The sequence below is a fragment of the Balaenoptera musculus genome, chromosome 8 (assembly GCF_009873245.2).
Source record: "Balaenoptera musculus isolate JJ_BM4_2016_0621 chromosome 8, mBalMus1.pri.v3, whole genome shotgun sequence".
Lineage (NCBI taxonomy): Eukaryota > Metazoa > Chordata > Mammalia > Artiodactyla > Balaenopteridae > Balaenoptera > Balaenoptera musculus.
The window spans coordinates 57,443,345-57,470,746 of record NC_045792.1 but is presented as its reverse complement, the minus strand read 5'-3'; the positions used below and the strand labels follow the sequence as shown (position 1 = coordinate 57,470,746).

Here is a 27,402-nt window from a genome sequence, read left to right as displayed (position 1 = left end):
CTCACCTCTACCATCCAATTATAGTCACTCAATACTTTCTCTACCCAGGACCTCATTCTGGCCTGTTCTCTTCAGCTGTCCCCAAGAGCTAACATAAAACTTCATCAAAATGTTTCCTTTATACAGTTCAAGTGAAATTTAAAATTTCTCTCTTAAAACAGTACTGGATTCTCACTAAGCCCCACCTGGTCTAACTATGAAAGTCACATAATGATTACTATCTCACCTAGCATTTTTCAATTTAAAAGGCATCTTCACATCCATTCTCATTTGATCCTCACAACAAAACAGGTCAGTTATTATTATTCCTCCTCCAAGTCTCAGCTAGAGAAAGTCAGTTGTCCCAAGCAACTCAGCTATTAAGCAGTAAAGCTAGAACTTTAACCAAGTTTGTATAATCACAAATCCAATGCCCTTTCCATACATGCACTCACTCTCCTAACTAAGAGAGTATAAACAATGAACCAGATGTCTAAATGTCCCTTAAACAAATTACCTAGTTTGGGCAGCAAGTTCCTAGAGAAAAATGAACTCTATCAGTTTAACAGCATCAACATGAAATGTAACAAAATAGCACTAGAAGTTGGCCATCTTTTAATAAATCCTGTGGCCAATGATAAAAGCATCAAATTACCCCAATAGTTCAGTAATAGAGTAAGTCAAGAAGGAAGGAAGCCAGCACTTATTGAGCCCCTACTATGTTACAGGCTTATACTAGGCACTAACCCTAAAATCCTTTTAATGTGGGTATCATATCCCTATTCTGCAGATGAGCAAAACGAGGCTTATGCAAGGAGTAACGGTTAGCCAATGACAGTTAAAAGGTTTATCCAAAATCATCCAATAAGTGGCAGTGTCCAGATTTTAAAACCCAGTTCCCAAACTACAAGTCTGAGGTTATTTCCAGTGACTATATCATGTTTTGGCACATGATATAGTGCCAAAATTTTAAAGAATTCCTAAAACAGAGTATGTCTGGAAGGACTTTAATTTTGGTAAGATAATCAAAATACTCCATGAACCTTAACTGCTGTAATAATATAAGATTAGATGACACATATAACACTACTATATATAAAATAGATAACCAACAAGGACCTACAGTATAGCACAGAGAACTTTACTCAATATTCTGTAATAACCTATATGGGAAAAGAATCTGAAAAAGAATGGATGTATGTGTATGTACAACTGAATTACTTTGCTGTACACATGAAACTAACACAACATTGTAAATCAACTATACTCCAATATAAAATAAAAATTAGGACTTCCCTGGTGGCACAGTGGCTGAGAATCCGCCTGCAAATGCAGGGGACACGGGTTCGAGCCCTGGTCTGGGAAGATCCCACATGCCACGGAGCGGCTGGGCCCGTGAGCCACAACTACTGAGCCTGCGCATCTGGAGCCTGTGCTCCGCAACACGAGAGGCCGCGATAGTGAGAGGCCCGCGCACCGCGATGAAGAGTGGCCCCCACCTGCCGCAACTAGAGAAAGCCCTCGCACAGAAACGAAGACCCAACACAGCCAAAAATAAATAAATAAATAAATTTATTTATTTTAAAAAATAATAATAAAAATTAAAATTAAATTTTAAAAAATTAGATGACAGGAAGAACAACCAGATATACATCTGATGACAGGTACTAATTCATGTACAATATATTACTGAGCCAATCACTGTAATATCTAAGAGCTGAAGAGAAACTTTAATGTATCTTCAGAATATCTTATGCTATAATTGAAAACCTAACATGAGGTTTGAGTCCAGTAAACTGCCCACCACTTATTAACTGAGATACCTTAATTTGGTTACTTAAATTCTCTGAATTTAGGTTTCTGCATATGTAAAATGGAAGAAACAATACCTACCTCTCAGGGTTCCAATTAAGATTTAGAGATAATGTGTGTATCACCTAGGACAATGTCTAGCACATGGTAGCTAGTCTCATCCTTTGCCCTCTGTGAATACTCCCAGAAAAAAACATGTAGATGAAAATTAAAAACTCAACTATATGATTTTCCAAACAGAATGGGATGTTTGGTACCATGGAAAGTAAATATTCAGGTGATTGAAAAAAAAATTTTTTTTCTTTCAGATATTTTGCCGTTGGATAGACAAAACCTTAAAAAAAAAATTCCATATGACAATCAAAAACAAACTCAGCTTTTTTGCCTTGAATCCCTAAGCAGAATTTCTTGCCTGTTCAGAAGATCCTCTAGTTACCTAGTAACCACCTGCCAGCCTCAAACTAAAGAAAATTGGCTCTGCACTGGTCTAATTACCCAACCAGCCTGAACAATCTAAAACGAAGTGTGGAATAAAGAGAATTGTCAGCCAGAATGTTAGTGAAATTATCCACAACAGGAGACCTGAGAATCCAAATACCACCGGGCAGTATTTCCATGAGAATAAAATCACAATTTATGAGCCCCGCAAATTATACCATTATTAAAACAAACATGCCATTGAGGCTACAGCTATCAGATAAATGGCTTTATTGTCCCCATTGTTTCATCTACTGCAGCAAAGAGGTGCAAACTGAATGAGCGGTTACCAGAAGCTGCAATTTCTAGGAAATTACAATGCAGACCTCCATCTTAAAGCTCCCTTTGTGTTGGGCTGTAAACGCTCTGGAGGGGAAGAGGGGAACGGAGAAACAACTCTTCTCCACTGCCCCCAAACAAAAAGTTGCTGACAACTTTACAAGCAGAACTCACCAATTACCCCCACATTTTCCTATTTGTTTTTCCCCCCACTAGGTCGTTCCTGGGCTCACCCAGGAAGGAAGAATCTGAACTTAGCAATCTACTTTATTCACTAAGAAGCCTTTAGACAATCCTCCAACCCAAATAAACACAGACAGAAGAGACAAGGAAAATGGACACCGGTTTCCCTGGCTCCCACAATACAAAGTACCTCCAGCTACAGCAATGAGAATTAATGAGAAAGTACAAAAACATGGCATCAGTTCCTCCATTAGGAAAAAGAAAATCCCTTTACAATAACTGCTGGCATCATAAACCTCGAGCTGCATTTTCAGACTTAAATGGGAAATCTGAGACACCACCTAATGGCTATCCTGGGCCAAACTGTATCATGGAATGGGGAAGACAAAAGTAATCCCTTCAGTAATAGTTCAGTGAACTCCACAAATATACCAATTTTGGAAATGGAAGGAAAGAAACTAGCATCACTGGCTATCTGCTATTTGCCAACCACTGTACACACATTATTTCTAATCCTCACAACAACCCTCAGAGGAAGACCAGATATCCCTTATTGACAGGTGAGAATTTAAGGCTCAGAGAAAATAAATAACTTGCCCAAGGTCACACAGCTACTAAACCAAAATTTGAATTAACGTTTCTCTGACTTTAAATTCTAAGCACCTTTAACCTTTGGTTTTTGCTTTTTTGTGCTACCTATTAGTAAAACCTAATAAAATATACTTTAAAAAAAACACAAACAAACCTCTAGGATATCAAATTTAAATGCTACCTAAACCTTTCACAGAGTTCTAACACAGCAAGGCAGTCACGGGACAATGCAGATGAACTATGACGTCATCATACAATTCATTTTCAAAATTCTCCTTTAATCCTCCCAAAAAATTTGTGTGGTATGATCCGCCCCAACTTTACTTTTATTTATTTATTTATTTATTTATTTATTGTCTGTGTTGGGTCTTTGCTGCTGCATGCGGGCTTTCTCTAGTTGGGGTGAGCAGGGGTTACCCTTTGTTGTGGTGCGCAGGCTTCTCATTGCAGTGGCTTCTCTTGTTGCGGAGCACGGGCTCTAGAGCGCAGGCTCAGTAGTTGTGCTGCACGGGCTTAGCTGCTCCGTGGCATGTGGGATCTTCCCGGACCAGGGCTCAAACCCGTGTCCCCTGCATTGGCAGGCGGATTCTTAACCACTGTGCCACCAGGGAAGCCCAGCCCCAGCTTTATATCTGAGAAAACTGAGGCTCAGAAAGATTTTACAATTTGCCCAAGGCAGCATGGAAACTAAAACCCAGAACTTTGACTACAAGCTCATTGCTCATGCAGCTTTATCACAATGCCTGACTTAAACATAGGCATAAAGAACTCAAAAATCTGTGGTGGAGTTCTTTGCTTATTTATGAAGAACATCTGTTCATAATTAATAGCATGTGGAACATTGGGCATGGAGGAGGGAAGGAAGGAGTATCGGAAAGCCCTTTAGGTCCTCAAGCTGCCTAATCTAAACTTTCCTATTTCAAGAAAGCTCATTCAGTAAGAGGGAACACAAGGTAGGTGATAGAAAAGCATTTTGGAGCTCTGACTCCTAAATGTACTCTGGGCCGGCGACTTCCAGGGACTGAAGGTCAGCTATGAGTCAGGCGCCACGCTAGGCTCTTTCTACACACTGTTCCTCATGGTCCTTTGGGCCGGTGATAGAAATCCCTATTTTACATGTGAGTAAACCAGGCTGAGAGATAAAATGACTTCTCCAAAGTCACCCAACTAACACAGTGGCAGACTGGGGATCTAAGTCCTGATTGTTCTGACTTCAAAACCATTGTTTAATCTATAATAATAATAGAAGTAAAAAGTTATAAAAGGCAGACCAATGTTTGCTTGGATGAGGGATCAGAGAGAGCAGGAAGAAGGGACTGCATAGGGGTACCAGGAAACTTCTGGGAGGCGATAGATATATTCACTATTTGAATTGCAGTGATGGTTTCACAGATGTACACACATGCTAAAACTTAGCAAACTACATTAAATTTGTGTCATTTACTGTTTGTCAGTTTTACCTCAATAAACCTGTTCAGGAAGGAAAAAACACATTGTTCTTTTTACTAATCACTGACCATGACCCCAGAATATCTGCCCTTAAATTGTGTCTAATCACAGGAAAACCAGGCCAAAGAGTTCTTTCCCTAACCAATTTAGTTGAGTTTATATAAACTATTAGTAAAACATCACAGAAAGGAAGTTTTAAATACCTCATAGTAATAGATTATTTCCAAACACACTCTACAGCACTTCAGAATACAAATCCAAACAAATAAAATGTTAATTACAAAATGCAGCCTGGTAAAAGGATAAAGAGTAATGGCATTGCACAAACCTGGATTGAATCCCAGGTTTCAAGTGAATCTATTCAGGGTGCTAAATCTGTATCCAGTTCCTCATTTATAAAATGAAAGTGATAATAACAATGCTACCATTTATTGAAATCGTACCATGTGCCAAACACCAATCTAAGCACTTTATGTAATTATCTCATTTAATCCTCCCAACAACTATACATTGTAAATACCACTATATCCCCATCTCATAGATGGATAAAATAAGTTACAGAAAGATTAAGTAACTTTGAGGTCATACAGCCAGTGAGTGCAAGAGCTGGGATTTAAACTCACCTTGCAAAATTATTCTGAGGAATGAACTTGAAGAAAGAAGTAAAATACTGTAAGTCTTAGTATAGTACAAATGATAGAAAGTCCCCTCTATTCTTTAAGCAAGTTTCTCTAAAAGAAGTCTCTTGTATTGAAAGAGGAGAAAATTTGTTTTAAAATTCTACAAATTAAACTTTTAACTGATTATGGCTAATAGTATGCACTTTACCCATTTTATCCCTAATTCTCAGTCTGCAAATTACTATTATTTTTCTCTGTTTTATTGATGGGAAAAATGCAATTCTGAAATGTTAAATAACCTTTAATAGTGGCACAGATATAAGTCTCCTGACAAGAAATGGAGATCTTTCCAGTTTGGCTTATTGCCATCCAAGTCACTCAGAACCACACTCAGTACTTTTTCAGAGACCACTCCTTAAGCATCTTAAGCAGTATCTTCCAGAGCAGCACAGAACCAAAGTTTCATGGATTCTGGACTTAAAAACTCTTTGCTCTAAATCATGATGTTTATACAGTGTTAATGCTTTATAAACGACATCTATACACTAACATACCCAATCTTTTTCTTTTTCTCATTTCTGGTTTGAGTAAGAAAACTTATGCTCCAATCTGTCAAAATACTATTATCAATGAATAAATAAAACACAAAAACCAGGATATAGGGACTTCCCTGGTGGCGCAGTGGTTAAGAATCCACCCGCCAATGAAGGGGACACAGGTTTGAGCCCTGGTCTGGGAAGATCCTACACGCAGCGGAGCAACTAAGCCCGTGTGCCACAACTACTGAGCCTGCACTCTAGAGCCCGCAAGCCACAACTACTGAGCCTCTGTGCCACAACTACTGAAGCCCATGCACCTAGAGCCCGTGCTCCACAACAAAGAGAAGCCACCGCAATCAGAAGCCCGCGCACCACAACGAAGAGTATCCCCCGCTCACCACAACTAGAGAAAGCCCGCGCGCAGCAATGAAGACCCAACGCAGCCAAAAATAAATAAATAAATAAATAAATTTATTAAAAAAGAAAAACAAGCAGGATATAATATTTGTTGAGCACATTTATGAAATTCTTTCACATATATTAAATCCTCACAACTTTCAAAAGCAGATACAGACATGGTCATCCTCACTTTACAGGGGAAAAAAACTGAGATTCAGAGTGCTTAAACAACTTGCGCCAAGTCAGACAGCTAGTAAGTGGCAGAGCTGGGGTTCAAATCCAGATTTTATGACCATATATCCAGAATCTTCCACACACAAGACCTAATGTTCTTTCAGAAATAAGCTCAGGTGTCTATTCCTCCAAGAACTCTTCCCTGAAAAAGTCATTAACACCTCCCTCTCTGCTACTTATTCTACAGCATGTACCATACACTGAACTGTAATGTATTTATTTATAGCTTCTCCCTTGCACCTGGGAGTTCCCTGGAGACAGAGACCACATCTTACTCATCTCTGTGTATCATCAGAACCTACCTAGCACAGAGCCTGATATCCATGTTAACTAAATGAATGCAAGCATAAATGATTATTTCTGCCTGCTACTAAGACTCTAATCAACAAAATTTTTTTTGAAGCCATAATTTAAATCACGTGTCAGGAACTATGAAGGGCTTAATAAGGCTTAAAAACCCTACATTTCTTAAAGTCTCAGTCATCCCACCACCATAAAAGTCAAATCCTATATTTAGGCTCAAAAAAATCAAATGCATAAGCAGAGTACTTGTGGTTTGGTTTCATAACATTCATTTTATGTTACCTAAAAGTCAAAATTGACAAAGAAATTAATGAAGAGGAAACTTGGAAGCGGAGAAAAGAACTAAGAGTTAGAAAAGCAATCATAAGGTCCCAACTTCTCCATTTACCAATGTGATTTCATTCATTCCAAGTGAGATTCCAGGATCTGTCACAAATCAAGTTCTTTATGAAGATATACATGTCTAGTGTGTACACCATTCTACTGACCCAGCTATGGGCAAAGAATAGAGGATGAGTGTGAGCTGAAGTATAGTGGACACAACACAAGGGGAGGCAGGGGAAGGTGCAATGGCCACAAAAGAAAAGTCATTCTACTAAAACTCAGCCTAGAACATGGTTGGGAAGTTACAGTGCTAACAGACCAGGCTGAAACTATGGATTCACTCAACAAGACCTTACTGGTGCCTATTCTGTGTAAGGTCCAAAAATGAGCTCTTGAGGATAAAAGGATGATTAGATGCAATCCCTGCTCACTGCAAGTAGAGGAAACCAATAAATAATAAATGGATAATTACAACCCAGAGATAGGGCAACCCAGAGACGGGGCACCCAATCCCAACCCGGAAAAGTCAAGGAAAGCTTTCTGGAAAAGGTTAACTCCTAGGCTGAGTCTTAAAGGCTGAGTAGGAGTTAGACAAGTTAAAAGTTAAAAGGAGATGTCCAGGCCCAGAGAGGAGCATGTGCAAAGACATTAAAGCAAGAAGCTTGGCACGTCTGGAGAACTGCAAACACCAAACAATATACACATCATTAGTACTAAAGGTAAAACATGCAAGCTGGGAGGAGAGGCAAACAATGAATGACACTGGAGAGAGTTCCGGAGAGAACACTGAGCTAACTCTCTTACTAAAAACCATACTAGGGAACCCCATCTAGGAGACAGTGACACTTGATTGAAGGGCAGGCAGGCTTTCAGATATGCTCATTTAGAATGGATAGTTGGTTTTCTCCTCCATAACTCCACAGCCTGATCAAAATGTACTGTCAACTATACTTCAAAAAAAAAAAAAAAAGTTCTGTCAAAGCCATAAACCTCAAAAGTATGGATAAAATTACCACCAACAAAAATAAATGCAGAAAAATTCAAAAAACACCCTCCTCCTTTGGTTCTGGGGCAGAGTACTATGGAGAAATATTTGATCCCCTCAGTAATGAGTGGTATAGTTAGAAAAAAAATTTAGAAAGGGGCATTTCTCACATTCACTGACATTTTTAATTTAGAAAGAACTATCAACATCAGTGAACTCTCCAAAACAATTCAAACTGTTTCAACTAGACTAAAAAGTTTAAAAAGTTGATGGAGAGCCAAAAGCCATACTATACCTGCATTGGTTCACCAACAAACCCAGGCAAACAGCCAAAATTATAGACCTTCACTGCCAGGAAGACCAAGTAAACTACACTCAGAAAACAAATTCCAAAAAAAAAAACCCAATAAATTCAGTGCTTTATTTCTCTAATAAAAATGCTTTAAAAGCCAAAATACTGTTCCTTCTTCACATGCTAAAAGTCACACTAAATCCATGCTTCATTCTAGAAGAATAATATGAATAACAGCTCCAATTTATTGACAGTAATATATACCAAGCACTGTGCTAAGTTCTCTATATGAATTGTCTCATTCAATCCTCACAACTACCTAGGAATTATGTACTATTATTGCTGTCCTTCCCTTTTTAAAGATTAAAAAAATGAGGTACAGGGGGCTTCCCTGGTGGTGCAGTGGTTGAGAATCTGCCTGCCAATGCAGGGGACACGGGTTCGAGCCCTGGTCTGGGAAGATCCCACATGCCACGGAGCAACTGGGCCCGTGAGCCACAATTGCTGAGCCTGCGCGTCTGGAGCCTGTGCTCCGCAACAAGAGAGGCCGCGATGGTGAGAGGCCCGCGCACCGCGATGAAGAGTGGTCCCCACTTGCCGCAACTAGAGAAAGCCCTCGCACAGAAACGAAGACTCAACACAGTCATAAATAAATAAATAAATAAATAAATAAATAAAAAAAGAATAGTCTTTAAAAAAAAAAAAAAAAAAATGAGGTACAGTAAAGTAACTTGCCCAAGGTCTCACAGCTAATATGGGGGAAAACAAGGGCAGCATAGATATATTACCTATTTCTGAAGAGATTATTGACAATCTAAGGAAAATTCATCCCATTAGATCTCTTCAATTCCTAAATATCCAAATTATTTAAATAGTTTCACAGAGTCTATCATTAAGAAGACTGACCCTTTCCCCACAACAACAAACGGTGACCAGACCCTACCATGCACCAATCTACACAGTAGCCCAGGGGTGTTAGGTTACATCCTACCCTGTAAAAACTGGTTCACTCATTTAGCACCAACTCAATTATTCAACAAAAATGTACTAAACCCTACTAGGTTCCAGGTATCAAGGATACAGAAATAATCAGTGACACACTGTCCTTTGAAGATAGCACAGAATATAGGAAAGACCATTCATAGGCTATGGAGGTAGCAAAGTCTGCGAATAAATCCCACCCTAGTCACTGGTGGGCCTGAGTAGGCTCTACATCTCTGAGCCTAAGCTTTCTCATGTGTAAAATAAAATAATTATGGCCACCCTACAGTCTAATGGTGAGTTTAAATAAGTTACCACACATAAAGGGCCTAGCACAATGCAGGCACACAATGAATGTTAATTCTCCTCCCCCTAGAACTAAGGTTCCAGGCTGCATAGGGGTGTTGGCTGAAAGGTAAAACAATGCTCATTATTATGACTTATTTAGCCAACCTCCTCCATCCCCCTCTGCCCAATCATAGTGAAAAACCAAAGTCATTACACAACAAGATCACCTGGCTGTGGCTTCATCTGCATCTTTTTCTTTTTCTACTACAAATGCTCCAGGTTAAGGGTAGGAAGACACAGAATCACTTTTATACACAGCTATGCACAGTTCTCTAAAGACCACTTCATGCCTTTCTTTCAACACAAGTGGTGGGACTTCCCTGGTGGTCCAGTGGGTAAGACTCCGTGCTCCCAATACAGGAGGCCCGGATTCGATCCCTGATAGGGGAACTAGATCCCGCATGCATGCCGCAACTAAAGATCCCGCACACCACAACAAAGGATCCCGCATGCTGCAACTAAGACCCGGCACAGACAAAATAAATAAATAAATATTAAAACACACGTGCACGCGCGCGCACGTGCACACACAAGTGGTAAAGAATAAGCATCAAGCCCAATGATTTTTTTCTTTTTTTTTTTGATGTGGACCATTTTTAAAGTCTTTATTGAATTTGTTACAACACTGCTTCTGTTTTCTGTTTTGGTTTTTTGGCCACAAGGCATGTGGGATCTTAGTTCCCCAACCAGGGATCGAAACCGCACGCCCTGCACTGGAAGGCGAAGTCTTAACCACTGGACCGCCAGGGAAGTCCCAAGCCCAGTGATTTTCTAACATCCTGACAAAGCTGTAAAACTGCTCAACTCTAAAGTTCTACTAAGTGAAAGACCAACTGCATTCATGCTAGCTTTCAAAGCAGTACTTTTAGTAAAGTTTTAACAAATCCACCTATTCCTTCAATAAGAAATCAGTAAAGCCTGGAAACATAATTATACTAATAAATAAAACTATATCATCTTGTATTGAATTAAGGCAGTGACATCAAACTGTAATAGTGTCATTGCATTCTACATAGCCAGGCCAAAAAAAAAGAACTATTTTGAGGTCTTGCTGAAGCCACAAAAATCTCAGTCCTTAACTACACATCTTTCTGCATAGCAAAGTAAAAGAGTTATCTCAAGGAAAAGCACTAAGGCACTTGTGCAATTAAGTTGCAAGCTGAACTACCTGCTTTTTTTCATGAAACACCATTTTTACTTGAAAGAACAACTGCCAGACAAACTGATTATTCAGACTTGGATGTTTGGCAGACATTTTTTCAAAAATGAACAATGTGAGACTGTCACTTCAAGGAAAACAACTGTCAGTATTTGTTGCCAATGATAGAATTTAGGCTTTCAAGCAAAAACTAGAGAAGACTTGTCTGATGAAATGGGTAGAGATATTAACAAATGTGATTTTTTGATACTGTATAATAAAATACGTCAACATTTTAGAAGATCTGCATAACTCAATGAACCAATGTTTTCAAAATGACCAAAGCATGATGACACAAAATTATGCATGAGTAGAAAATCCATTCAAAGTACACAACAGACCAACGGACTTTAGTGTTACAGAGTATGAAAGGCTCACTGATATGGTTTCAGATTCCACAAGATAATGGACCTCTAAAGAAACTACCAACTGACAAGTTTTGGTGTAGTATCTAAAAAAAGAATATCCATAGTTATCTAAAAAGTCAGTCAAGGGAATTCCCTGGCAGCCCAGTGGTTAGGACTCTGTGCTTCCACTGCCGGGGGCCTGGGTTCGATCCCTGGTAGGGGAACTAGGATCCCACAAGCTTCTCGGTGCAGCCAAAAAAAAAAAAAGCCAATTAAAACATTCCTCCTGGAACTTCCCTGGTGGCGAAGTGGTTAAGAATCTGCCTGTCAGGGCTTCCCTGGTGGCACAGTGGTTAAGAATCCGCCTGCCAATGCAGGGGACACGGGTTCGAGCCCCGGTCCAGGAAGATCCCACATGCCGCGGAGCAACTAAGCCCATGTGCCACAGCTACTGAGCCTGCACTCTAGAGCCCTCGTACCACAAATACTAAAGCCTGCACGCCTAGAGCCGGTGCTCTGCAGCAAGAGAAGCCACCGCAATGAGAAGCCCGCACACCGCAACGAAGAGTAGCCTCTGCTCGCCGCAACTAGAGAAAGCCCACACACAGCAATGAAGACCCAACACAGCCATAAATAAATAAATAAATAGATAGATAGATAGATAGATAGATAGATAGATTTATTTATTAAAAAAAAAAATTCCTCCCTTTTCTAGCCACATATATGTGGGACTGGATTTTCTTTATATACCACCAACAAAACAACCAGTTGCAGCAAACTGAATGTAGAAGCAGATATGTATCCAGTCAGACAGTGAAGAGATTTGGAAAAATTTTAAATATTATTCTATTTTGGTGGAATATAGCTATTTTCATTAAAATATGTTAACATTTAATAAGTTTATTACTTTTAAATGCACAGGTTTAATTTTTAACACAGTAAATACTGGTAGACACAACCCACAAACAAAAGCTCTTTGGGGTCTTTAATAGGAAAAGTGAAGACGCCAAAATGTTTGAGAACTATTGCTATATAGCAATGAGAAGGATAAACTATTGCTACATACAAGAACATAAATGAACCTCACAAACAAAGTTGAGTGCAAAAGCCAGTCATACCTTATAAAAGTTCATAAGCAGGCAAAAATAATCTATGGTATTGGAAGGCAGCATATTCGTTACCCAACCAGGGACTGAATCCAGGCCACAGCAGTGAAAGCACCGAGTCCCAACCACTGGACTGCCAGGGAATTCCCAACGTTCCCTTTCTTGATCTGAGTGCTGGTTACACTTTCTGTGCACTTTTTCTTGTATATATACCTCAATACAATTTCTTTTTAATCTATATTTTCTAAAAAAAAATACACCCATACACACACCTGCTTTAGGCTCATGTGAAGAAATTTTGTTAGCACTGGTCAGGGTAGAAGTAGGGCATTTTTTTTTTTTAGACAGGTTTTCAGGTGATTCTAATGTGTAGCCAAGCTACTGCTCACCTAAGTAGGTTGAAAAATACTGATCTAAGAATTTAAAACCAGGGAACTTTTACATACAACACAGTAAAAAGAACAAGGAGTTTGGAGCAAGGCAGATCAGGTTTTTAATACAAGCTTCTCTTCTTTTACTATGTAACCAAATGCAAGCAAGCTACTTAATCCCTATAGGCCTCAGTTGCTTCAGCTTCCTCTTCTGTAAAATGGGCACAATACCCTAAACAGGGTAAATGTGAGGATTAAATTATATAAGGGAGAGAAAGGACCAGCATATTGCCTACCACAGATATTCAAATATTAAGTCCATTAAGTCCTTTCTGTCTTTCCACCTTCATCTCCTACTAGTCCTAAGGCCAAAAATAAATTACCCTCTTGACTCTTGATTTCTTCATCCTTAAAATGAAGATAATGCTACATGACCAACCTATGCACTGTAGATCAAATAAAATAGTATAATTATATTTGCAGAAGTATAAATAGTGTAACTATATTTACAGACAGGGATTTCTGCTACCAACTCAAAATAAAAGAGAGAGGACAACACATTAGAAAACTAAGATAGGGAGTTCCTTGGTGGCCTAGTGGTTAGGATTCTGGGCTTTCACTCCCATGGTCTGGATTCAATCCCTGGTCAGGGAGCTGAGATCCCACAAACCGCGTGGTGCGGCCAAAAAAAACAAAAACAAAAACACAATGCTTAAAAAAAAAAAAAAAAAGAAAAGAAAAGAAAACTAGGATATGTATATAAAGCTATAAAACAGAAGCTAGAAAATATGAGCATCAGCAGAAATTATCAAGCCTGAAGGACATGATCAGAAGCCAAATCAAGATTATAATCTCTAGTCAGGGGCTTCCCTGGTGGCGCAGTGGTTGAGAATCTGCCTGCCAATGCGGGGGACACGGGTTCGGGCCCTGGTCTGGGAAGATCCCACATGCCGTGGAGCGACTAGGCCTGTGAGCCACAGTTGCTGAGCCTGCGCGTCTGGAGCCTGTGCTCCGCAGCAGGAGAGGCCGCGTAGTGAGAGGCCCGCGCAGTGAGAGGCCCGCGCGCCGCGATGAAGAGTGGCCCCCACTTGCCGCAACTGGAGAGAGCCCTCGCGCAGAAACGGGGACGCAACACAGCCATAAATAAATAAATAAATAAATAAATAAAAATAAATAAAATCCCATCTTAAAAAAAAAAAAAAAAAAAAAATCTCTAGTCAGCCAGGGATTGAAGCTTAACTGTGAAAAATATATCAGCCCAGGGTTCCTTCAAAATGTCTGCATCTAAGAAAAAGCACAATCTATAACATCATAAAAATAGGCATATTCTGAAAGTACCCAGACACCTGCCTAAAAGGAAAAAGGCGGGGGAGCTGTATTGGAGCTTTATAAACCAAGGTGTTTCCATAGCATCTTTATACAGAAATCGATGGCCTAGGGACTTCCCTGGTGGTGCAGTGGTTAAGACTCCACGCTCCCAATGCAGGGGGCCCAGGTTCAATCCCTGGTCAAGGAACTAGATTCCACATGCATGCCACAACAGAGGAGTCGGCGAGCCACAACTGAGGAGCCTGCCTGCCGCAACTAAGACCCAGCACAACCAAATAAATAAATAAATAAATATTAAAAAAAAAAAAAAGAAATCGATGGCCTATTTAACAAAATAAACTTTTAGATAAACAGAGTAGTTTGACAAAAAAGATTCTGTACAATTATTTTCAGTACTAAAGATGTGCATAATTTCCTAAGGAACTAAATTTTATAATAAATAAAACAAGAAAAATGAATTTGCTTTAGTCTCTTTGCTCTTCACTAGGCTACAACTTTAAGGGACTTCCCTGGGGCTTCCCTGGTGGCGCAGTGGTTGGGAGTCTGCCTGCTAATGCAGGGGACACAGGTTCGAGCCCTGCTCTGGGAGGATCCCACATGCCGCGGAGCAGCTGAGCCCGTGCGCCACAACTACTGAGCCTGAGCTGTAGAGCCCGCGAGCCACAGCTGCTGAGCCCACGTGCCACAACTACTGAAGCCCACGTGCCTGGAGCCCGTGCTCCACAACAAGAGAGGCCACCGCAATGAGAGGCCTGCGCAACACAACGGAGAGTGGCCCCCGCTTGCCGCAGCTGGAGAAAGCCAGCGCGCAGCAACAAAAGACCCAACTCAGCCAAAAATAAATAGATAAATAAATAAAATTAAGGGACTTCCCTGGCAGTTCAGTGGTTAAGATGCAGTGCTTCCACTGCAGGGGGCTCGGTTCAGGGAACTAAGATCCGCAGGCCTCGCAGCAGAGGGGGGTGGGGGGGGGGATGACAAAAAAAGTCTACAACTTTAAGTCTGATTTCTGATAACATACCAGTGATTGTCAAGCTATGGCACACCCATGGCCTGTTTTTGTATGGCTTGTGAGCTAATAATGAAACATAGGAGGAGGGAAGAAGGGAGAAGATGGGGAGGGGAAAGAGAAGGAGAAAAAAATAATAGAGACTGTATGTGACCCACAAATCCTAATATATTTCTTTTACAGAAAGCATTTGCCAACCCCTGAGCACACCATCTTGCTGTCTTCTACTTTTGAACCTTGTGCTATACACCATCATCATCAAAAGCCTTTATCGATCCAATTAAATTCTAAATTCCATTCTAAATAAATAAAAACCTACATCTGGAAAAACACCTATCACCTTACTCCTCGTTAGAATATCATACTACTGGTTTGTCATCTCTCCTTACTATGTTCAGTTCAAAAATTAATCATTCACTACCTGCAAGGCACCCTCCAGGGCCTAGGACTTTATAAGATGACTAGAACACAGCCCCTGCCCCCAAGAAACTTACAGTTAAGTGAAGGAGCAGACAGAAACAGTCTATTTTCCTAAAACAGGGCAAGTATCAATATTATGACAGAGGCACACACTGGATACTCCCTGTGAACAAAATGGGGGCACTTATGACAACCTTAAGGATTCTGTAAGGTTCCTTAGGGGAGATGCACTTAACCCAGGGGGATGAATAAAAGGAGAAACAGCATGAGCAAAGGTGTGAAACTGTAAAATATCTGTAGAAACTACATGCTACTCAGTATTACCAGTGATGGGAGATCAGGCAGAAGGAGTACATAAGGACAGGTCACAGAAGGCCTAATATGTCATGCTAAGGAGCTTAAGACTTTAGAGCCAATGAAGGGATTTAAGCAAGGGAGTGATGTGGACATACACACCACTGGGTAGATGTTCTGGCTGCTGGGTGGAAGACAGGTTTACTACATGGGTGATATACAAACTAGTTAGGAGGCTACTGCCCTTGCCTAGGTAAGATTAGGGCCTGAACTAAGGGGTAACAGTAGGAAAGGGGAAATGAGTTTCAGAAATATTTAGAAGGATTTATTTTTGGCTATCGAGATAAGGGAGAAGAAAAGACTAAGAGCACAGATTCATATCTTGAATGACTGGATGAACAGCAGTGCCTTTAAGTTAGGACAAAACTACAGGAAGAGATGATTTTAACTTTTGGGGGAGATACAAAAGGGGAGAGGTCAGAAGAAGGAGATGGGGAAAATGAGTTGTTCTGGACCTACTGAATTTAAGGACCATCAAAATGGATGTATGCAGGTTGCCAGTAGACAGTGAGATATACAAGTCTAGAGCTCAGGAAAGAGGTCTGAGCTGGAGATAGAGATTTTGAGAGTCATCACCATACAGCAGCAGTTAAAGCCAACAGAGTGGGCAAGACTACTCAAAGAAAGAATCTTAAAAAGTCCAGTGAGTCAAGGAGCCAACACTAAGGAATATCAACATTTACTGAGAAAGCAGAAACAATAAAGATCTCTTCTTAAATATCAGGTAGTTTCAAAAGCTTCAAAAATCTCTTCCTGGGCTTCCCTGGTGGCGCAGTGGTTGAGAATCTGCCTGCCAATGCAGGGGACACGGGTTTGAGCCCTGGTCTGGGAAGATCCCACATGCCGTGGAGCAACTAGGCCCGTGAGCCACAACTACTGAGCCTGCGTGTCTGGAGCCTGTGCTCCGCAACAAGAGAGGCCACGACAGTGAGAGGCCCGCGCACCACGATGAAGAGTGGCCCCCGCTCACCGCGACTAGAGAAAGCCCTCGCACAGAAACGAAGACCCAACACAGCCAAAAATAAACAAGTAAATAAATTTATTAAAAAATACATATATATCCTTCTTCTAAAAAAAAAAAAATCTCTTCCTGCTAAACAACAGACTGGAAAGAACAACCATGAAATACATTCATTAGTACAGCTCATCTAATGGACAAAGTAAAGATTAAGGAACTCAGTAGGGGGAGGGCTTTCCAGGTGGAAGGCACAACATATGGAAAGAATAAGGGCATAATAGTACAGCATGTCTGGGAATTTGCTTATTTGGTTTGTTTTTTTTTTAAAGGGAGGGGAGAATCTCTCCCCTTATTTTTTTCTTTTTAATTCATTTATTTTATTTATTTATTTTTGGCTGCATTGGGTCTTTGTTGCTATGCATGGGCTTTCTCTAGTTGCGGCGAGCAGAGACTACTCTTCGTTGTGGTGCCTGGGCTTCTCATTGCAGTGGCTTCTCTTGTTGCAGAGCACGGGCTCTAGGCGTGTGGGCTTCAGTAGTTGTGGCACACGGCTCAGTAGTTGTGGCTCACGGGCTCTAGAGCGCAGGCTCAGTAGTTGTGGCGCACAGGCTTAGCTGCTCCGCAACATGTGGGATCTTCCCAGACCAGGACTCAAACCCGTGTCCCCTGCATTGGCAGGTGGGTTCTTAACCACTGCGCCACCAGCGGTTAAGCCCCTGTTTATTTGGTTTTACAGTAGGCATACATGCTAGAAAGCCCGTAAAAAGAGGTACAAAGTAAGGCGTACAAGAACACTGGGAGGGAAAAATCAAGGAAGATTGTGCTGTTGACATCATGAAACATTCGTAACCTCTACTTCCCCAGTACATCCACATATCCTTCAGGTCTCAGCTCAAGCATTAACTCCCCCAAGCATCTCTCTCTTCCTTGCTCCCTCAGGCAGGTCAGGCCATGTCAACCTCCATCCTCCCCATGGCCCTTGCCCAGGTCCCCACTGTAGCAATTATTCCATTATGCTACAGTTATGTGTGACATGTCTGTCTCCACACTAGATTAACTATAAGCTCCTTAAGAGGAGGGAATTTTAATTTTTGTATCCCATACTCCCAGCACTCCCTGACTGTCATCTAATAACCACTCAATAGATACTTGTTGAACAGATGTCTTAAACATATCTGTCACACACCCAACTACTAGCTCCTTGGCCTTGGAATGCGTTGAGGATTTACATCCTTTGTTTTGCTTTACTTATGATAATTTTAAAATAAATTTATATTCCAAATGTAAAATGACTGAGGGGAGATACAGCAGCAGGAAAACACTGAATAATAAAAGAATAGCCTGGAGGAAAAGTTAGCTCTAAACAATTCATAAGTAAAATAAAAATAACAACAGTAGTATTTACCATATTAAGCACCAACTACCGTATGTGCCATTCAGTGTTCCGGGTTCTTTGTCCTTCTTATCTCATATAATCCATTAACAACCCAACAATTGAGTATTATCTCTCTTTTACATATGCATAAATAATCCATCTCACTGTACTACTCTACCCTGTAATATGTTACAGGTAGAAAACTAAGAGGGTAATGACTGTATTTGTCAGGATAGTGAAGAGCAAACGTTGTATACTGCATTCTCCACTTCAAAAAGCGTCAATTGTTTCATTTTGAGCAAGCCAGCACAGTCAATGTAGAACCAGGTCTCATAAATTCACTAGGAGAAAGTCCTCTAGCACCCTCTCTGTCCCACTATATCCAACAATCTTCAAGTTTTAAGGGAGAAACTGTGAACTGATCTTCATGTATTCCTCCTCCACTGGGAGAAGAACCCTTTGGAAAGGCAATAAACCAAATATGACAAGCTTTTCACTTCTGTGTGGGGTGCCCTGATTTCATTTTTGTAAACTAGAGAGGAAAAAACAAAAACAAAAAAAAACCCCAACTTTTATATAGTCCTTTACAGTTTAAAGAGTATTTTCACATTTATTACCTCATTTGAGCCCCACTTTACAGGAGAGTAAACTGAAACTCCAACAGATTATTAATGCATTTGGATTTCACATCTCTTAGACAAAAAATTCTTGGGGTTTAGGTTGCTAAGCTTCTGATATGCATAACTAATGATTTCCTATTCATGGTACACTCTGTACATCAGAGAACAGACCCTCCTGTACAATCAGGTCAGGACCAATGTACCAGGCTGCCTTTATGCAAAAAGAAAGATGCACAGAAATTCTGATCAGAAGAGTTAAGTGACTTGCCAAAACATGACATGAAGCTGTAAGCTGGTATTACAAAGAATCAGTATCTAGTAAATAAAAAATCCGCCAATAAGAAAAAACTCTTAAGATGCTGTTCTTTCACAGCTCACAAAGGCTGCTACTACCCTCTCCCATTCCTATTTCCAAGTATGATTGATCCACATCTGGATAATCTGATCATCCATAAATGCAAACTGGCTTCCTCTTGCCATCTAGAATACCCATATATGTATGTACATGCATACTTACAGACATATACTAAAGAATATATTTTTATATGTGTATATATAATATACATACAAATAAGTGCTGCTGAGTAATGGGACTATAGACAATAATATTGCTTCCTTTTACTTTTTCTGTAATTTTCAATTTCTGCTATGAGCATGTTATTTTAATTAATGGTGGAAGAAATAAAGCTCTTTTAAAATTAAAAAATAAGGATAATAAATAAGAAAAAAGCAAGTCACAGAAAAATACTTACACTATGATTCTATGTATATGAAGTTATAAAGGTACAAAATATATTGTTTAGGATACATACTTGTTTGGTAAAACTATTTTTAAAAGCAAGGGAATGATTCACACAAAATTCAGGAAAGTGGTTACTTCTGAGGGAGAAGGACAGAGATTCAATCAGGTGGGGAATCACAAGAAGCTTTAAAGGTACTAAAAATCTCCTTTTTGTTAAACTGGGTAGCAAAAACATAGGCCTTCAATTTGCTATCATTCTTTAAATTGAAGATTTATATTATATGCACTTTTATACATATGGTTTATCTCACAATTTAAAAAGAAGATATAAACAGGGTTGAAGAATCAGAATTTCAGGGCTGTAACCCAAACTCTTCCACTCACTGTGTAATCTTAAGCAAGTCATTTTACCTCTCAGCAGTTTTTCTTCTTATTTTATAGATGAGGAAACTAACAGCTAATATATGTTTAGTACTTTACTGTTTGAAGTTCCTAGACTAGGGACTTCCCTGGTGGCGCAGTGGTTAAGACTCTGCGCTCCCAATGCAGGGGGCCTGGGTTGATCCCTGGTCAGGGAACTAGATCCCACATGCATGCCGCAACTAAGAGTTCGCATGCCTCAATTAAGGCGCATGGGCTTAGTTGCAAGCTGCAACTAAGACCCAGCACAACCAAATAAATAAATAAATAAATATATTTTTTAAAAAGTTCCTAGACTATAGTACCAACATACAAATATGCAGATAAACTGTGAGATAATAATACAAAGTAATACCTCCTTACTAAATAATAGATCATAATACTAAGAATTCAATGGTAGGACATACAAGGCTATTCACATTCTAGTCTCTTCTATCTAATAATAATATCTAATATTTTTTAATGTGTACTATGTAACACACTGTATTAAATGCTTACCATGGATTCTTTTGTTTAATCCTCAAAACAACCCTATGAGATTAGTTCTCTTATGCCCATTTTACAGATGAGACCATTGTGCCCAAGGTCACATAGCTAGTAGTAAATGGTGGACAGACTTCAGAACCCACACTCCTGACCACTACATTAGTTTTGCCTCACTTTTCTCACGACATTTAAATCATCTATCTCTCCCATGACACTGAAAGCTCCTTGACAACTGTTTTTTGTTCATTTTTTTACAATTTTAACTGTATTTAATCGTACAATTTAGTGGAAGTAAGTACATTCACAATGTTATGCAACCATTACCACTAAGTATGAAAGGTTTTTAATGACTTTACTAAAATCACTAGGTTATCAAGTGGTAGAAAGGGGATTTGAACTCAGGACTCTCAACCTCTAAATTAACAAGCTATTCATTCTACCAAGGTACCTGTCTACCAATACCTCCACTGCTCTCCCCTTGTCACCAGAATACTGGAAGAATCTAATGAGGTGAAGATACTAAAACACTTTATATACATTTCTACTGCACAGGTGAACACAGCTGTGAGGGGGAAAAAGAAAATCCACCAAGACATTTCTCCCAAGCGATTACTTCTCATTCTGAGCTCTCAAAAGCTAGGGCTTTTATATAAATATCCCACCTCTAGATCCACAAAAGCAACGTCTGGACCCCGGAGTAAAGTTATGAGGAGAAATGCTTGCATTAGTTAGATTACTCTCTCATCAAATTATGGGTAACTGCTCACACCGGATTTTTATTGCAATACAGAAAGCTTCCTCATAACAAAACACTTTCAATTCCAAGGATAAGTCCAACCTTCGATCATTCTGCCCATTTTGGAGCTACAAAAAAAAAAAAAAGATTCTTAATATTGGGTATTTTCATGTGTTCAATTGTGAAAGCCAAGGAAAATGGTTTGTTTACAAGCTGAACCCTGAAGCTTGAACAAAAAAAGAACTATTTTGATCCCGTTGGTGCCTTACATCCCTCTTTACATCCCTCCCCATTTTTTCCCCAGTCTAAGCTCTAATCAACAGCCACTTCATGTTTAACATATCACAGTTAATGCAATTAAGTCCAGAAAACTATTTTCCTAAAGATGTTTCCTCCATCAACACCCTTCTCTACCTTCCAGCATCACTCTTCTGCCATGAGAATGAGCATATCATTAAGCTTTAAATAAAATTTCTGATGAATAGATGGAGGTATTGTTTTTGTAGTTAATGGAATACGCTTACATCTCCTAAAAAAAATAAAATAAAAATGATTCTTTATGTTTTTATCCACATCTGACAGTATTCTAACCACCTGAATTCCTTTAGAAGAAAATTCAATCTACAGAAATATAGTCCAATTATTTTAAATCTTATCAGGTAATGTCAAAAGAGAATCAAATGAAAATACCAAACTATCTCACCAATGAATATTTATGACATTTCCATATTTTCTGTCTTCTCTCTGTTTACATAAAACGGTGGTACCAAGATTCATCTCTGGATTATTAGCCTGCAATACAATGATGGGCCTAATTGCCTTGCAAACCAGGACACCAATAAATGGAGTCTTCAAGCAATCAATTTTAAGAGGAGGGGAAAAAAAAGGCCTAAGCTCTTTCTGAATACATGCACGTTGCCTGACTGGGAAATAAATTCAGCCTTGTATTTTTCAGTCTCATTCATCAGTTCTCAAGCAAGGAATGCTCCCTTAACCACCTCAAGCTCATCAAATCTATTTAATACCAAATTCCAGGACTAATTTTTAAATGCACCTGGAGGAGAGAGTAAAGGAGAAGGCAGAGACATCAAATAGAAAGACATCTATCACATTCCAGTTTCATCTTCTTCACCTTTAGTTACTGGAGTGGGTTTTTCTCCCCCAACTTTCTTTTTATAATACATGAATAACAGAAGATACTTTCTCCTCCTCAAAAAAAAAAGAAGATACTTTCCCCTCCTCTATTCTACCTTAACTGAAGCCCCTCTCAACTTTACCCTTTGTGTTGGTTTACTTCCAAATATGATACTAATACAAGTGAAACAAACAAAAACTAACAGCTTAAGAAGTCCTCTAGAAAAGTCTTTTATGTACCTTCTCTCTCCCCAACCACAGCTTCCAAAGCTGTCCATTTAAGTCCAACCCCCAACCCTCTTGTGTCTCTTGGAGGCCATCTCAATCCTTCTTCTCCAGAATCATCCAATCCGCCTCTTCCCAGCACTGCTCACTGCCCCTCTCCATCCTCCCTGCCCCCTCCATACTAACAAGCCCAGGTTTCCCACTCCTTAATTATCCCCATCTGCTACCTCACTATCAGCAACCACCTCTCCAGTCCTACCAGTTCATCTCAGACATTCTTTCTCCAAAACTCCCTCTGCCACCTTGGCCAAGGGACATTTTCTTCAAGATACCATCCCCCAACCTTGCTCACCACCAGCCACTATTCTTTCAGCGAGTCCAGCCCAGAAGCATCTTCTGTGCCCTCTGCCTTCACCCTGTACCCAGGGAGCCACCAGTGGTTCTAAGATCACTCTAAATCCCATCCCACTGTGCTCCCCCCGCTTCCCCTCCCCGCCCAATTTCAATCCTTGTCCGCCCATTTTGGGCCTAACTTCTACTTTACCTCCTCCTGCCAGCTCACCCTCACACTCCCCTCATTCAAAGTCCCACCCCCACCAGCTCCTATTCCAACCTCCATGAGCACTCCCCAGGAAAACCCCGAATTCTACCTCCTCTGCTCTCCTAACCCACGCTATTCCATAAAATCTCAACAAATTCCACCACCCCCAGATGGCAAGCGCCCACTTCAAGCTCAGGTCTCAGCCCATGCCAAGCCCCTCCTCACCCCCGGCTCCTACCACCTCTATCAGCCTGCCCTAGGTCCACCCCAAATTCCACCCTCCTGAATTAGTCACCCCCCAGGGTCCTATCCAACTCTGCAGTCGCACTCTCTGTTACAATCAACCCCTTACCCCGCAACCCGGCCCAGATCCCAAGCTGTCAATTGCTCCAGGCCAACCCCAAATCCACCACCCTCAGTCAGTCCCCTCCCCCATTAAAAGCCATCCCACTCCAGTCTCAACATCCATTTCGCCCAAAACCATCCAAATTCCACCCCAACCCTACAGCCCCACGCTCCTGTCCCAGGTCGTTCCCATTAAAAGTCCCCTTCCCTTGTCTCTCCCCCCACAACCTGCTTGTGTCCCACCCTCACCCCACCCCCAGCCCGCGCCTGGACAAGTCTCCCCAGCCAGCCCGCCGTTCCATCGCGACCTCAACCCCCTTCCCCCAACCCGCGAAGGGGCTCCGCAGCCCCCACTCTCATTCTCCCCAGTACCACCGGCCCAGGCTCAGGGAGAGCGGACCGGGGTAGGGTTGGGGGGGGGAGGGAGGTGATCTCCTCACCGGCGAGCCGCTGCAGGCGAAAACGGCGGCGGCGGCAGCTGAAGCGGCGATGCCCTTGTCTTCTCTGAAGGCTACAGAGGCGACGCTCTCGCTCCCTCACCCGTGTCCAGTAAGGTGGCGGATGGCGCGCAGGGACTGGGAGCCTCCTCCTCCTCAGCGACTCGGCTCTGAATCCTCTGCAGTAGCCGCCGAGGAGCCCGACGGGTGGGGGGAGGGGACGCTGGGCTGCGGGCGAGGGAGGAGGAGGCTGAGGGAAGGGGCGGGGGACCGCTGAGAAGGGCTGGGAAGGAGGAGCCAGCGCAGCGCCGCGACACGTCCCACAGCCTCAGCCCGCCGGGACCACAACTCCCGGCATGCCCCACTCCGGCCCGCGCGCAGCCTGCGCCTCCCGGCGCGCGCCCGATGCGGAGGGACCATTCCCTCCTTGGTCTCAGACAATGGGATAAAGCCAACCATCCGCGGGTGGCTTTTGTAGACTCAAAGACCACATAGGAGGCAAGTTAGGCACCACAGCGGCCCCATCCCCCAAGGGACAGTGATAGCGGCGTCTCCGACTTCTTTACGCGCGCGCACACACACCCACACGGAGCCCCGCCACCACCTCCCGCTGGACTACATTTCCCAGCATGCCCACAGATCTCGCCCTCCTTCCGGACCCTTCTCAGACCCGGTACTACAGTTCCCAGGGAGTGTGGTCCTTGCGAAATGCTGGGAGATGCAGTTCTCAGTTCTTCCTCCATGTTAAGAAAAAGAAGTGAAAGAGAGGAAAAAAGGAAGGAAATACGTCAACCCACCGAGAACAGGCCTAGATTGGCTAGATCACCTGGAAGTCTGTACTTTCTTCGCAATACCCGTTGCCACTGTCTCGCACCAGAACTAATGCAGCAGCCTCCTTCTGCTCTCCCTGCAAAACTGTAGACGATTTGGCAGCTTGAACCCAAATATAAAAAGAGCGTACTTCTTGACCCAGCTCCGCTACTTTTAAGAATTTACCTTAGAAAGATAATCAAACAATTTGGAAAAGATGAATGGACAAGGTTGTTATCTGAGATTGTTGATTATAGTGAGGTAAACGTAAATGTCCTTCAACAGGAGCTGGTTAAATTATATATACAAACAATGCATTACTAAGCAGCCGTTTAAAATAATGATATGGATCTTTTTCTTGACATCAAAAGCTATTCACAATTTATTCTCGAGGGAAAAAAATTGATAATAGAATAGCAAGTTTAGAATGATCTAATTTATATGGAGCTTGAGACAATGTTCTATAAGCATAGAAAGATTTCAGGAAAGAGGTTCCCCAAAATAACATCTGTGATTATCTTGGAGTAAAGAGTGTCAGATTTCAAGTAACTTTCATTTTCATATTGCCTGAATTGTTTAAAAAGAGCACATAACCTTTTAAGCTATAAAAGTATTTTCAAAAAATATAATTTTCAAATCCAACAACAACCTGTCTTTGCTACCTAGAAGCTTTTCGTGGCTTTCTATTGCCCTCAGTGGTGCTCCAAAACGAGGTCTGTCTGGTTTTCCTGGGAGCTCAACATTTCCACTAATTAAAACAAATAATGGTGGGGACTTCCCTGGTGGTCCAGTGGCTAAGACTCCGAGCTCCCAATGCTCGGGGCGTGGGTTCAATCCCTGGTCAGGGAACTAGAGCCCGCATGCGGAAACTAAAAGATCCTGCATGCTGCAATTAAAAGTCTTGCGCTCAGCAACAAAGATCCCACGTGCCACAACTAAGACCCGGCACAGCCAAATAAATAAATATTTTAAAAATAAATAAGTAAAACAAATAATGGTGGTCACTTACAATTCACAAAAGAACATTAAGTTAGTAGGGAGGATTTTCTCAATTTTCATTGCCTCTTCTCAAATTTTTCCTTCTTCTGGTCTTTCCACACCCATTTCCTCCTTTTCTCCTACTCATTCTTGAAACTCAAGCCAAAGTCCTACCTTCCCTAGAACATATATTTTAGGCATACTGATTTTCCTTGTGTCTGAATTCTTCTAGCAATGGTTTCTAATCTGTGAGCCAGAGATCACTGTGGGGAAGAGGAATGAAGAGGGAGAAATAAAGTTATTGTAAAGGGTCTACAAAGCAATATTTAAACGAAGCATTGTCTATAGACTGAAGAAATAAGTCTTACACTTAAAAATTGTTTCCATCTGGGACTTCCCTGGAGGCCCAGTGGTTAAGACCCCGCGCTTCCACTGCACAAGGCACAGGTTCCATCCCTGGTGGGGGAACTAAGATCCCACATGGCACGAAAAAAAAAAAAAAAGAAAATGTGTTTCCTTCTGTGTCCAGCTCTTCTAGAATATGGAATATAGTATCAGATGATCTGTGACTTAACATAAATCTGGTATTCAATTACAGTATTTTAGATTTTATGTAATTATTCCTCACCGTTATGCAAGAAAACACCAGAACATTCGAGCTCCACTAGCCAGCCTGCTGGAGAAGCACAGGCCTATCAGAGAAAGCCCAGACTGCCTGAATCAAAGGTTAACTTGGTCCATAGTCCTGCTGCAATCTCTTCAGCAGCTTCACCCCACCTAAATCTAATTACACTCCTATGCCTTATGACTCATTTTCCCCAAATACATCAGGCGCTGTCTTTTTCAGACTACCTCATTTTTCATCCTATTCTCCCAGCCTTAAAATTCCAGGTCCCCTCCCCCCCCCAAAAAAATCCTATATCCTCTGCTCCCTTCTCTGAGAATAATGAGAAATGTGCCTATGAAATGTGGGCTATGTCCCTTCCCCTCTCTGAGTGTTGCACTGACCATCCCATCTTCTAAACCCACTTCACTCCTTCTCCTCCTCCTTTTCTCCACTTCTCCAACTGGCAGACAGTGGGAGATGGGCAATCAAAATTAAAAGGGACGGATCTGTCCAGCAAGGAAAGCATATCTGAGCTAGGGGAATAGGTATGAGGAAGCTTACCAGACTAGGAATCTGGTAATCAGATCCTAAATTAGACCTTGCCATGAACATCCTGGGTGACCTTTAGTAAGTCCCTTAATTTTTTTTTTTTTTCTGAACCTCATGTTTACGTCTGTAAAATGAAAGGATGATTCCTGGCATGTCACCTCATAACGTTATTAGGAGAGTCCAATAAAACAGTGGATATGAAAGTGCTTTGAAGACTGCAAATTGCCACTTACAATCCAACCCTTCATCTAATTTGAGAATTCTCTCTCCAAATCCCTGCATCTAATTCTTGGCATGTAAACTTTTTACTCAGAATTACATTATTATTAATGAATTTATTAAAGTATTTAAGGAATTTGCTCTATTAAGCCAATTTAATTTCTTGATAAATTTTCTATATAGCACAGTTAAACAATTTCTGACTTTCCTAGATTTTTTTCTAAATTGAAATTGCATAAGATATATCCTTTTCTCTATCAGTTTTATAAGAAGATTTGATTCATCTGTTAT

At 41.1% G+C, this 27,402-nt stretch overlaps 1 protein-coding gene across 2 annotated transcripts in view; it reads right to left on the bottom strand.

Annotated features, from left to right (window-relative positions):
• Positions 1 to 24,186, bottom strand: part of FAM168A (family with sequence similarity 168 member A) — a 215,041-nt gene extending 190,855 nt beyond the window's left edge. Inside the window, exon 1 of one of the 2 annotated variants that reach the window (XM_036860890.1) lies at positions 23,952 to 24,186. The gene's annotated coding sequence lies outside the window, so the exon portion shown is untranslated. The remainder of the gene's footprint in view (positions 1 to 23,951) is intronic. The other variant, XM_036860891.1, reaches the window with a different exon arrangement.
• Between the last annotated feature and the right edge of the window lie 3,216 nt (positions 24,187 to 27,402).